General features: G+C 35.0%; 1 protein-coding gene across 1 annotated transcript in view; it reads left to right on the top strand.

Annotated features, from left to right (window-relative positions):
* Positions 1 to 14526, top strand: part of LOC5574311 (protein gustavus) — a 756279-nt gene that overhangs the window by 194263 nt on the left and 547490 nt on the right. Inside the window, exon 3 of the mRNA XM_021845167.1 lies at positions 11522 to 11564. The gene's annotated coding sequence lies outside the window, so the exon portion shown is untranslated. The remainder of the gene's footprint in view (positions 1 to 11521; positions 11565 to 14526) is intronic.

Here is a 14526-nt window from a genome sequence, read left to right as displayed (position 1 = left end):
CTCTTTAACATACAAACCAGGCACATTAGTTGTGGAAATTCAGCCTGTATTTCATACAAAAGTATCGACCGTGATAATTACATTTAATTTGTTTACTGGCGTTATTATCAGCGTTTGTTATCAGCGAGAGAAATTGGATTAGTTGTTGAAGAGGGCATCCTACCTTCTGGCTAACGTCTCCTATGGGAACGGCTTGGCGTATTGTTAGAATAACAATACCATGGCAGCCTGTCTAGCTTTGAGCAAAAATCAGTCTATATTTTAAATTTTGCATTGAAATACATCTTTGGATCATTTTTCTGTCATTTACTCTTAAGTAATCAATCAAAAATATTCTATTGAAACTGTTGGTAGACTACATTCACTGGAAAAAAATTCTTAGAATATATGTACTAAATTGCTTGAATAATGCTTCTAGGTCAATGCATTAGTTTTCGAGAAGAATTTCCAAAACAGAATTTGAGATGCAAATACCTGAAATTTCGTTTTGGCAGTATTGCATTTTTTTAGCTAAGAAAGACATTTTAAGTAGAACTATTTGACTATAGATTTTTGAAGTTTCAGGCATTTTATTTCAGAGAAACTGATGTTTTTTTGTTGATGAAAAAAAATAAGAAAATACAAAAAAAAAAAAACAAATGTTTTCTTGAAATCAATCTTGTCTTTTAAAAGAATTCTATCAAAATTACAGGTCTGATCAACATTTTTTTTCTAAGGTTTTTAGAATTGCGGTCATCTTTTTGAAAATGACGACAATTCCGTATAAATCACTGGAAACACGGGGCTTTAAAGATTGAGCAGCTACTTGAATATCGAATCCCAAACATAGATTAACACCTATCGAACCTTGTTCAAAACTTGACAGAATGTTTTTTTCATATATGTTTATATATGTATGAATATTGTTCATAAACCTTCAAGAGATAACTCCTCTTCTTTTTGGCATAGCTTTCTTTGCTTAAGTTGCCATTTTCGCATTCGTATATCGTGTGGCAGGTACAATGATTCTTTCTAGGCCCAGGAAAGTCAAGGACATTTTCATTACGAAAATATTCTAGACCGACTGGGAATCGAACCCAAACACCTTCAGCATGGCTTTGCTTTGTAGCCGTGGACTCTAACCATTCGGTTAAGGAAGGTCCAATAATGAGATCACTCATTACTAGTTATAACTGCTTGCTCTTCACGGAGCACATTGGGGCAGATCGCTGTTTTTGACGGCCAAAACCTCTAGTACTCTTGATATGGAGTTGTCAATAAACGATGCAGGGGGAAAGGGGCTGGCCAATGACAAATTTTAAAAATGACACAAGGGGGAAGAAGGTCTGAAAAAAAAGACCACGTGGTTCATAGACAGCCCAAAAATCGAAAAAAAAAATAAAAAAGAAAAAAATATTCATGCATGTATATTATTATTACCATATTACAATGATCTAAATAACATACTGAATGCTGCCAAAGTGTTTTCAAGAAGTCATCGTTTAGTGTTATGTAATGTTTTAATAAAATTTTCTTCTTCTTCTTCTTGGTATTTACGTCCTCACTGGGACAGAGCCTGCTTCTCAGATTAGTGTTCTTATGAGCACTTCCACAGTTATTAACTAAGAGCTTTCTTTGCCGATTGATCATTTTTGCATGTGTATATCGTGTGGCAGGTACGAAGATACTCTATGCCCTGGGAATCGAGAAAATTTCCATTACGAAAAGATTCTCGACCAGCGGGATTTGAACCCACGACCATCAGCATGGTCATGCTGAATAGCTGCGCGTTTGCCGCTACGGCTATCTGGGCCCCCTTTAATAAATATGTAACCGAAATTCAAAATAACACGTTCCATATGTGTGTTTTTTTCTGGTTATTCTCGTGATCTAAGGCAGATTAAACAATAAATCTCCCATTTTAGATCACATATGTATTGATATAACTTTTTTTTCGATCCCAAAATTGTTCTAGCAAAGAATGCCCCACGCGACCCTAATTTTCTTTCTTCGCGACAATGAAACTAATAAAGCAAATCAAAGAAGTATATTGGACTACCTCCCAACAAACATTCACTTATTTATAAAACATAACCATGGCCATTTTATTCAGCAGCATGTTTAATAATCTGTTATTAATATTCATGGCCAGCTTTTGTCCAGGCGTTGTTCACACAAGTTTGGAGAGACTTTAAAGCATTTTGTTGTATGCCAACTTTATTTTGAAGCTTTGAAAACGTTTTATAAGCATTTAGTTCAGCCTTTATTCCGGAGACGAACCAGCCATGGGCTGAAAGTCTCACAAATAAAGTTAAAAATAATAATGATAGTCTGTATTCGGCTGGCATGAAATATATATTAAAAAAAAATAAAACAACTTTTTACCGCACTTTACATTACATATAGTGTACAAAATCATAAAGGATTCGAACATCAAGCCCTTTCCATAGTCAGCGGTATGCTTTGCCATCTGCGCCATCCTTGAATTAATGTATCAACCTTCCAATGCGAATATATACCTCTTGTAGCAGAATATTGATCATGCTTCAGCATCTATTCAATGTCTAATCAACATATGGTATGCTAATCAACAATTAAAAAGCGTATTATTCAGCTGCTGTTCAGCACCAACCCAAGCTGAGATCAGTCAGCTTTATTTAGGGTATAGTGATTGAATCTTATATGAATAATCGGATATCAGGATCCATTTCTTTTGACCAAAATTCTAATTTAATGAATTTATCATCTTCTTTAAAAAATATTTATTTTACATATTATATATGTATTTGGTTATTAATTTTAATGGCTTGTATGGTTTATCCATCTCTTATGCATTAAAGAGATAGTCCTCTGGATGAATATATTGAAATCATTTAGAGGATATTGAGGACAATTCACCTGAAAAGAAAACTAAGAATCTTGATACTGGGAAATTTATGTTTAGAATATATTACACTGCGGAACACGTTTTTGTCTCAAGTACCAAAATACCTCTATTTACTTAATTAAGGGTTGCTGATTCCATTGCTGTTTTCAAAAATATCACAGCACGTCTAGTTTTTGAGATATTGGCTGTTGAAAATGCAAAAATTGACTATTTTAGCCAACTTGCATGCAAGTTTGCCGGCTTGTAAGGCAATTTATTCGCCAAATTTGCCCCGGAATCTAAACTTTATGTGTACAGCAAAACTTATCAATAAAGTTCATAATACTTTCGATGCGGAAAAGTTATTTTTTGATGATTTGCAAAAGTATTGCATTTTCCCATATTAGAAAAACGATGAATTTGGTATGGAGACAGTAAGCGTGTTGAAAAAATCGGTTTAATCTCAATTTAATCGTGCAATTTCAACCAAATTATGTCCAAATTGAAAGTTCAGGTCCTATTTTGCATGCTTGGTGGATTAGATCACAAAAAAGTTTGATAAATTATACCTTAAATTGTATGTACACATCAACAAAACCAGTGTTTTTCACAACTTTGGCGACCTGTAGCTAAAAATTGTGACGTGCTGGAACATTTCTGAGAATGGCATCAGATTCGGCAACCCCAAAACTACGAGAGACACATAATTTGATCCTTGAGACACGCAAAAGTGTCATTTTTGTTACGCTGTGTTATTTTACCACCCTTGTTTATTTTTCCACCTCTTCCCCTTATGAACTATTTTTTCTTCGAAAACATAGGTAATAAACCTCCGGATTTTTTAGTGGTTAATGTGTTTCGAAATTCTGAACAGACATTTAATAAGTATTGAGAAAACATCAGTTATGATTGTATCCGATAACTCTTTTTATATTACTAATTTGAGCTTTGAAATGCATTCGGAACTCAACACGAATTTCGAAAATTTGGCTATAGTGTGTTCTCTTTGGTAATGCTTATTTATTGCTCAACAAAGTGTTTATTATACGTTATTTCGGTCTCTTTGATGTAATAATATACCGGTGTTGAAATTAAGATTTTATAAAATACTTATTCAGCTCTCAATCAGTTTTATGTTGAACATTTGGAAATAGAAGTGCGAAGCAAGTGAAACGTTAAATCATTTACTGAATATCCCTTTAGGCAGCGTCCATTTATTACGTAACGCTAAATTGGAAATTGTCGACCCCCTCCCCCCCTTCGTAAAGCTTTTTTTATGGAAAATTTAAAATTTTTGTATAAGTCGTAACGCTTGAGCCTACTCCCCTCTCCCTCTAGAGCGTTACGTAAATGGTGGATGCCACCTTATACACATGTTTGTTTGGTCGAATATTGGCTTTCTAATAGCAATGCTTCATGTTTTGTTCGGCTCATTAGTAAAAAAATCTTGACTAGTCGAATGAGAATCTTTGTAAACGTTCAATGAGTGGTGATTGAACTTTCATGCGTTCCAATGCATAACTCCGAACATTGACTTTAGTTTGTATTGTAGAGTATCTTTTCAGCTCCCCTTGGAGGGCAAAATTTTTATTCAGCTGTCATTACCATTATTGAACTTTAGTTAAACATGCATGTTTATTTGTGGCTCTGAATTGTTACTTGGGTTTGTACCTTTTATTTCCGCCCTAATTGTTTATCTTTGACAGAATAAAAGGAACACGGTACTTAAATCTACTTGTTTGCAATTTCTCATCGTAATAGGCTGATTTTCATCACGCCAATCTGTCATGAAACAGCCTACTTTCCTGAACTGAAGTACGCAGTGTGGGAATAGTCATTACGCAACTGAAACCAGTGCTGTAATGATTCATTACGCAACGCTTTCTATTTTTTTATAAAATCCTTCGCTAAATTTCGGATTTATTTTTTTTTTATTAAAGGCACTTTGTGCTCGTGGCCACTACTGTGCCGGAATCAGTTCATCTGTATCTTCTTTACCGATATAGATCTATTTTTAACTAATCTATATTTACATCTTCTTTTACTCTCTTCTACTCTTTTGCTCTCACACCGAACAGGTAGGAGAGTGCTCTGCTGATAGTCCAATCGATTTCCATAAGCCATAGTCCATTGCTCATAGCGGTGGTTCGTTTTGCCGTGTTCCTGAGTCGTTTGAGGCTAGCTGCCTGCGAAGTGGGTCAGTTTGTCTCAGTCACCATCTGATACTGACGGAGGATGGATGTGCTCCCCAAAGCACGGTCCTTCGTGCGGTGTCTTCTGGTGGCTGGACGGGTTTTTGGTGGAGGGGCTGGGAATTGAAGCCATAACCTTCCGCTTATGAAGCGAAAGCGTAACCTCAAGGCTACGGACCCCCCTAACGCTTTCTCATTACGCAACTGGTTTGAGTTGCGTAATGAATCATTACAAAACCATATTTTAGAAATTGTAAAATGTTGGTGAATGTATTCCGATATAATTTCTGATACCCCCAAGTGGCCTTCTACGAAAATGCAAAAAATGTTGTACGTAACTCGTTGTAGAACTTGATTTTTACAGCACTCGTCGTAATTATTATATAAATTTACGACTCGTGTTGTAAAAATCATCATTCTGCAACTTGTTCCGTAAACTACTATTTTGATTCCCTTAATTGAAATACTGCTCAGAGGGTTAGAACACGTTGAAAAGGGTATTAGTTTCATAACGAATGTTTTTGACTAGTTCTAGAAAAAACATTAGCTGCCACCATTCGCTGCTTCATGAATTCAGTAAAACATTGTTTTTTGACTGTTTATACTTAAAGTATCATTGGATTTGAAAATTTTGTCAGTAAATGATGTAAGTTTACTTCTTATTGTTAAGCTTTAAAAACTCGATAACAAAATATTTTATAACAATTGGGTTGTTTAACAATGGAAGGATACACTGAAATTTCTGTTCCCGAAGTTTCTTTTACGTCACGTGTTTTACGAAATGCGTAAATTGAGTTTAGGCAATTAAGTGGCAAATTATGTAACGGAATGACCTTTGGTTGGGGAAAATCGTTCGAAACCCATGTAAATTGGGTATTTTTGGAACGGTCAAGACTAGTTACGCTTGTAGATTCTAAGGTCTTTATTTCATGGAGCTCTTGGAGATCCGAGAATATCAGTTCAAATCAAAACAATACTACGTTTATTTATATGAAGATTTAAGATTTTATGTCATAGCTAAATACCATCAATAAACAACTGCTTACGCTCGTAGATCTTTCGGCCTATATTTCGTGCAGAGCATTGGTTACACATGTAGCTTCTAAGGCCTGTATTACATGGAGTCATTGAAGAGACAAGAACATCAGTACATATCAGTACATTGATCCATTTACTTATATAAAAGTTAAGCTTTTTTACCATATTAAAATATCATCAATATACAACAGCTTACGTTTGTACTCAGGCCTATATTCCGCGAAGTCTTTGGAAGTCCAAGAACATCGATACAACTCTATACGATCTTATGTTCAATAATATGAATAGTTAAGGTGATTATAGAACGAAGCCACACCTCAAATTTTCAAGAGCACAAGACTTGAGAACCAAACAGCGCTCCGCGTTGAAAATTTATCCCATTGGTCACCACCACCACCACAAGTAGTTTGATTTTTTTTTTAATTTCTTTATTAGTATCATTCCAAACATTACATTCATTTCTTATATCTAGGTGTTCTGTGTTATTAGACAACACTATCATCCTAATTTGGTAAAACAAATTTAAGATTTAATTAACATTTTGTTAACAACATATTACATTTCAGTTGCCGTAGCAGTTCAGTTTTTTTACAGGTGAGTTGATTTCACCTGCTTATAAGAGAAAAAAAAAAAGTTTTTAATATACTTAACCTAACTTAACCTAAACATATAACGCATTAATCGTGGCAATAGAAGATTGTAACGATTTTTGCCTGAAATTATTTATTATTTTATTTGACATTTGTTCCAATATTTCAACATTGAATATTCTATGTAACTCATTGGTATTATACCAGGGAGGAAGTCTCAGAATCATTTTCAAAATTTTATTTTGAATTCTCTGCAGAGCTTTCTTCCTGGTATTACAACAGCTAGTCCATATTGGTACAGCATACAACATGGCTGGCCTGAAAATTTGTTTGAATATCAAAAGCTTGTTCTTAAGACAAAGTTTTTGATTTTCTTCTAATAAGGGGATAGAGACATTTTACATATTTATTACATTTGGCTTGAATGCCCTCAATGTGATTTTTGGAAGTTAAATTCTTATCTAGCATGAGCCCTAGATACTTAACTTCATCTGACCAATTTATTGGAAACCCTCTCATCGTGACAACATGTCTACTTGAAGGTTTCAAATGAAGAGCTTTTGGTTTATGTGGGAATATTATTAGTTGAGTTTTGGAAGCATTAGGAGAAATCTTCCATTTTTGCAAGTATGAAGAAAAAATATCCAAACTTTTTTGCAATCGACTACAGATGACACGCAGGCTTCGACCTTTGGCGGAGAGGCCTGTGTCATCCGCAAACAAAGATTTTTGACATCCCTGAGGTAACTCAGGTAAGTCAGATGTAAAAATATTGTATAATATTGGTCCCAAAATGCTGCCTTGAGGAACACCAGCTCCTACAGGAAGTCTTTCAGACCTGGAGTTCTGATAATTAACCTGAAGTGTACGATTTGACAGATAGCATTGAATTATTCTAACAATGTATGTTGGAAAATTAAAGGTTTTTAATTTTACAATCAAACCTTTATGCCAAACACTGTCGAAGTTTGATTGATTTTCAACGCGAACTGTTGTCAGATTCTCCAGTCTTGTGCACTTGAAAATTCGAAGTTTGGCTTTGTTTTATAATCACCTTCAGGGGTTTCACGATATTTGAAAACAATCCATTGATAATTGGTTACGCTTATAGATCGTTAGGGCTTGGAGGACAAGAACATTTGCACAAATCAATACAATACACCGTTTACTCACATGATTGTTAAGGGGCTTTCGGAGTCTTTGAAAACTAACTTAAATCACTAATTACGGTCGTAGATCCCAAGGCCTATATTTAATGGAGTCTTTGGAGGACTGAAAACATCCGTACAAACCAAATAAATGTTCCAAAGACTTAAATGAATGGTTGAGAGACTATATCATATTAAAAAACTTTCGATATCCCGTTGATCACGCTTGTAGATACTAAGACTTAAATTCAATAAAGTCCTTGGAGGACCTAGGACATCGGTACAAGTTATAACAATACTAATTGCACTGCTATGAACAGATAAGCGCCAGTGCCATATAAAAAAAAAACATCAATGGATCGCTAAATACACCAGTACATAGCAGGCATATTCCAGGAAGCGTGGATGAACTAAAACGCCTGCTGTACTCACATAGTTACCAAAACTCGGATCTGACCATACGAACTATCCTTTAAAATGGGGGCGACCCATTTCGCATAAAGACGTTTCACATAAGGACGTTTGGCACAATGGGCGTTTCGCATAAAGCAGTTTCATATAAGAACAGGTAGCATTTGAAAGAAGGCATATAATTCTTACTATGCCAAACAATCTTCTAGAATCCAGTATTGTGAGATATTCTGCTACATAGAAAGGATAAATTTATCGCCAATAACTCGTGTAGAATCATATGCACAAACTTCAAAGAGTTCTTGGAAAACCTTAACTTCCGTGAATCGCAAGTCAGTCCCATTTGTAAAAGTAGGCATAGCGAAAATGGGATGTGAAGTTTTAAAACTCGTTTCCCATACAAATAAACAAAAAATGCTAGGAGGCTGAAACATGTTCTAATCTCAATGATACTTTCAGACATTGCTTTTCACTCTGATACATTTCAGTGAAAACTATGAAGATAATCAAAACATGTTTCATTTTTGTGTTGCATGGTCCGGAAATCTGTAATGGGACTGTAGCGGTTACTTTTCAGTATGGGACAATTTGAGTATTTTTTCTATTTTTTTTCTGAACAAATCATGTTGTCTCATTAGTGTAGTCGAAAGATCATTAGAAGATATGTTGAAAACTGAACTCATCTCAATTTAGACGATAATGCAGATGGGACTGACTTGCGATTCACGGCAGTTAACTTGCACACGTTCTCGCTTGATTAAGAATCAAATATATCAATATTTCAGAATAAGAATCGGGAAAACCCATTCTTTGCTATTTATTTAAAACCCAACAATAAGTTTGTACCTACAAAAAGCGTGATTCATCGACAATTTCAAAATTTTCTGATCTCGTGTAGATCAACATCCGCCCCCATTCACTAAAACAGCAGAGTGCATCGAACCCGGCCAAAGCATCGAACTGAAACGATTACCGCTCCAAAGAACACCCAAATTCACGGCCAGTGAAGCGCGTTTCCATTCCACAAAATCGCACTGGAGCATACCTGGCATAAGAAGCTCCCCACGTGTAGCATCCTTGAACTGTAAAATTATTCTGCCACGAAGCTCATCACGGTTCACGGTCCTCAACGCTCCTGTTTTTTATTTCATTTCGGCAATGCTGTCTGCGTCTTGTAACAAAAGCTCCCCTTAAGAACAACCTTAATCCACCATCCAACTGCACGTGAGTTATCTGCTGACGCTAATGAAAGGCGAATTTATCCTACGGAACGTAAGCAAGCAGAGCCGGAATCAAACCCACAAATATTACGCAGATGCGATTCTCGCCAAAACATGACTTGGTACCGACTGAAGACAACGGGCGGCGCAGTGACGAAAACTCACAAAAGCATAACTGTTACAGTAAACTAACTTCCTACGGTGGCCGCTCACAGGGCGCAGCAGACGGACACGCGCTTCTACGTATAGAGTGAGCCTGCTGGAAGACTTCTGCTGCAGCTCGGCGCTAGAAACTGGAACGAAAGTAAATGTTCTTATTTCCACGCAGCGATGACTTTCTCCGGTGGATGGTTCGATATGTGAGGGGAATCATTTTTGTTATTATTTTTGTTTGTGCAATGAACAGGGAATGACCTTGAAATGTACATACGTTTGTTTTTGTTAGATGCTGAATTTATTTTCATACCTAATTTGGCTTTATTGCGATATTTTTCATGCATAATATGGATTGAAAGCTTCCGTTTGACTTATTTGTAAATAGGGCTTTCCATATAATTTTAAAAGACATTTTTTCTAAAAATGGTGCTTCTATTATACCTTCACATGAGATTTAAACCTCCAAGCATACATAATGGGATTTTGTTCGGTAGGATATAGTTAGCTTGATTTGCACAATCTAGTTTCGATTGAATCGATTTTTCTTAACATTACTGTAGTCTTTATACAAAATTCTTCATTAATTTAATATGGCAAAACAACACACTTTTCTAAGGTATCCAAATATAAATTTAGCGTATTGAAAGTACCATGAACTTTTCTTATAAGAATGCCAGATTAAGTTTAAGTTCTATGCATCTATCCATCATCATTACTCATTGCTTTCCTTTACTCCTTTCCTCTTTGAGTGGTATCGCGTTCATTAAAAAAGCCAATAAAATGCTCATTATGATAAAGTCACGCGGTGATTGAAGTTTGGAAATGAACATGATAACTTGATGTATTCATCATCTGATGAAATATCTGAAAATGATATCACAAATTTACTCCTGGAATACCATTACCATATCATATTTAAAAGATCTTAACCAATACCAGTTAGCTATTGATTAGAATTGCAAACATCATATTTTGCTATGAAGTTCCAGGAATAAAATTTAGATATTATCAGCAGATTTTCCCTTATGACAATCAAATGATTCTTTTTGATGGTCAAAACTTTGCTTCTGCTCGGGTTGTCGTGCTTACTTGTTACATGGGGTGTTATCAAATATACCTTCTTTAATTTTAAAACTTTATATTGATTTTCCAAACTCCTCAAACCTGTTGAACACCCTTAACTTCTCGGAATGTTCTGATTCAATCCAGAGCTATAGCGTTATGGAGCAAAATTGTCCGAATTTTCTGTATAGAACCCCAAGCAGTATTGCATTTTGGCGAAAAGTTGAGGGCTTTATGGAATGCCCCATGTAATTTGAGTTAAATCTTAAGCTACGAGTTGAAATTAATGAAGTTGTATATTTAAAATTATTGCCCTGATGGTGAAACACTACTAAACTTTTCTCATATGTAGAAGAAATATGACAATGTACATAGTCTTCCAATGGGGTATCGACTGTTTACATCGTTCTCAAATGCTAACAGTTGGCACCAGCGGCCAAAAGTACAGACAAAAACATTATAACAGGCAGTTTCTCTCATTGGCCGCCGAGTAGCGACACTGATGTTTGCATTCTACTCACTCATCGCGCTACGCTTATTTCTCAAATTTCACAAACTTCCAGCACAAGTGCATGGAAGAATGGTAGTCGAGAACTGACAAAATGAATGGGAAATAAAAAAAAGTAAATTACTTGCAATTAAGAAACTGGATCGAAAAACTAGTGATTGGAAATCAAGCGTAATGTAAATGCTTAGATAACGTTTTGTGTTTAGTTCATCTTCCGTCATGCTTTCTTTGCTTCAGAAATTTAGATTTACTACCATTGAAAAAGAGCCATCTATTACCTTTTCAGATTTGAATATCGCCCTATGCGTTATGTTGGATATTATTTCATGTTTTTTTTTTATTTCTTTGCAGCATCGAACCATGAAAGTGATAGGAAATAAAGACTTATAGTGAGGTAAGTTTTTGCGGTATTGAAGCATTGTTTACACAAAAACAATAAAGGTTTAATTTTTAAGAGCATTGTTCCCACGTATTAGATCCATAGGGAATAATTAGTTACGAATGAGATGTTTTCACTTTAACGATTTTTGTGAAATTGATTTGATACATTGTGTTCAGACAAACCGGACTAGCTGATATTTCATCGTTCTGAAGATACGTTAAGGACTCCATCAATTCGGATTTTTCCGATGCAATTTTGATACCAATGCATTATGAAATATACAAATTCTATTTTTACAACAAATAATGCAAAAAATTAGATATATCGAATGACCGGCGTACGTTTTTCTGAAACCATGAAAAAGCACTTGGTTCAGTTCGTCTGAACATCGACCATATAGTCCTTTACCCTATTGAATTTTGTATGGAATGTTCTGACAGCAGGTTGTTGCAAGAAATATTGTAGTGTGTTTGTGTACATGGAACTGAACAATATGTATAGAAATATCACGAAAAGGAGAAAGCAAACAACAACAAATTAACATTTAGCGAAATTATTAGCGAAAGAGAGTTCGCTCACGTCATTTAGGCCCTATTGAAGTAACAGTGCAGAAATAATTATGATGAGATTTGGAATGATGATCATCCAGGTAAGTAGTTTTAGCTGATAATAATGTTTCTTTTCTTCTAGCTACCAGTAGTCTTGGTGTGTACAATAAGTTGCAGGTAAGTGAAATTTATTACTCAAGTGTAGTGAGAAGTAAAGTGTTAGGGGCCCCAGCATGAGGCATGATCGTCTGCCGGTGCGGTGTCATGAAAACACCCCGGCAGCTTGCTGATAGCCTCAACAAGCAGATTATTCTAAACATTATACCAATCAATCGTGAAATTAGGTAACTGTCACTACGAAGTTTTTCATAAAAATTCTGCGAATAATTTTCTACCCTAACTAATAAAAAATTGAGACTCTAGTGACATAAAGCTACAAACTAAATTTGTCCCAAATAGGGCAAATATAGTCAACTCTCCCTTACTTGCTATTTCGTGTCAGGTCAATCGGTTCATTAGAAGCTATTGTACAGTTGTATTTTGAATGAAAACCGGCCTTCATGAACTTTATTCTTGGCAGTACCGTCAAACGGGGTATCTTGCAGGGGTGAAACTTGCAACACTTCGACATGTAACCGAATTGTCGTTTTGTTCAGCATTGAATAAAATCATCATAATTTATTACGCCGTTTATTGTTTTTAGGTATACAACATATGATTTTGGCGAGGGTTTGGGCATTGTTTTTTGTTTTTGGTTGGTTTACTGGAGGTGAAAATCATATTACACATAGGATAGTATGAAATTAAAGCTGAAAAACGTCCCTTGTACCACACAAATGGTAGAAATATGTCATTCGAAGCATTTGCTATCAGTGACATTACTTAGTAGTGTACAAATTGACAACTTTAAAAGTTTTTGATAATTATAGTGTTTGTTATAAAAATTCAAAAACGTTTTTGACTACCCTTGTAGGGTAACTTGCAACAGCAATTTTGATCTCAATTCTTTGATATTTCTTGCCGTTTGTCATCGGAAACACATGAAATGGCAAAATTTTACATATATTTGTTCAGTAACTTTATTTTTTTGTACCTTCATTAATTTAATACACGTTTGGTACTAATTATTGGTAAATTTAAATGAATTGTATTATTATTACATTTTGTCTTATTTTCTTCATGAAAATAATGAATAATATAGAACAGGCCTTCCCAACCTTTTTGAACCACGGGCCATAACTCAGAAACAATATTGAGCGGCGGGCCAAACTTTTTTTCAATACAGAAAAAAAAATGGTGGGATGAAATAAAAAGAAATATCAATAGTATTAGCTACTATGATAATCTAGATAACTCTGTGAGAATTGTGCTTACGATTACACCTAAGTTCAGCTCAGGATTCTTTTAGAAATTCTTCACAATTCTCTGAGAATGTTGTTCAGGATTTTATAAAAATCATTCTTAGTATTCTATCGAAAATTTTCTTAAGTTTTTGCCGCAATTTCATCTAGTATTGTTTGAAAACTTTGACCAGAGTTTGATAAAATTGGAGCCTTGGATTTTACAATAATCCAGTAAAGGAATCTGTGACAATTGTCCTTATTATTCCGCAGAACCCCACTCTAAAATTATTATAAGATCCTGATCAAGAATCTGGAGAATTCTGTCCTACTCAGAGTTCTGTAAAAAGAAATAATTGAGGATAGCTCAATCCAATTTTGCACACTTATATCCAGTATTCAGTGATAGTCATTACTATCGTTCTGTGAAATCCTACTAGGACTCTGTGACAAAATTTCTGCCTAAGTAGTCCGTAAAATTTATCTGAGAATGATGTATTCAATTTAAAAGCTATTTACCAGCGTCTTTATCTGCCTAATATTGATTATATTCTTTTTTATGTATAAAACTCATGCTCGGCAACTTTTGTTCAAACTTGACATAAATTCAATTTTGTTTGTTTTGAAGAATGTAATTGGCGAGATTCCTCGTAAATTTTTAATCCTCAAAAAATTTAGTATTTAACATTTTCTACAATTTAAGAAATCAAGCAAATTTGTATGGATGAAAAATCATGTATGTAGAGAACCTACAAGTATATCTCAAAACAAAATTTAAGAAATTAAAGATTGAATGATCAGCCTTGATTGTTCAAATATCTAGTTATAGAGTTTCTAGAGCAGAGAAGGGGCCAGATATAAGAAGAATCTTCAAGCTCTACGCGGGCCGCATAAAATGGAGCGGCGGGCCGGATGCGGCCCGCGGGCCGTACGTTGGGCAGGCCTGATATAGAAATTTTAAGACACACATATCAATATATAATACGTCGCTTTGATTTAAGTATGTCTAAACAAATAAGTTATGTGAAGTAAAACCTGGAATACCATTGTATTTGTAGAAAAATTGCATTGAAACGTTTTAATGGT

The sequence above is a fragment of the Aedes aegypti genome, chromosome 2, assembly GCF_002204515.2.
Source record: "Aedes aegypti strain LVP_AGWG chromosome 2, AaegL5.0 Primary Assembly, whole genome shotgun sequence".
Classification (NCBI taxonomy): domain Eukaryota; kingdom Metazoa; phylum Arthropoda; class Insecta; order Diptera; family Culicidae; genus Aedes; species Aedes aegypti.
Note: the sequence above shows the minus strand (reverse complement) of the source record. Positions and strands in the feature narration are given on the sequence as shown.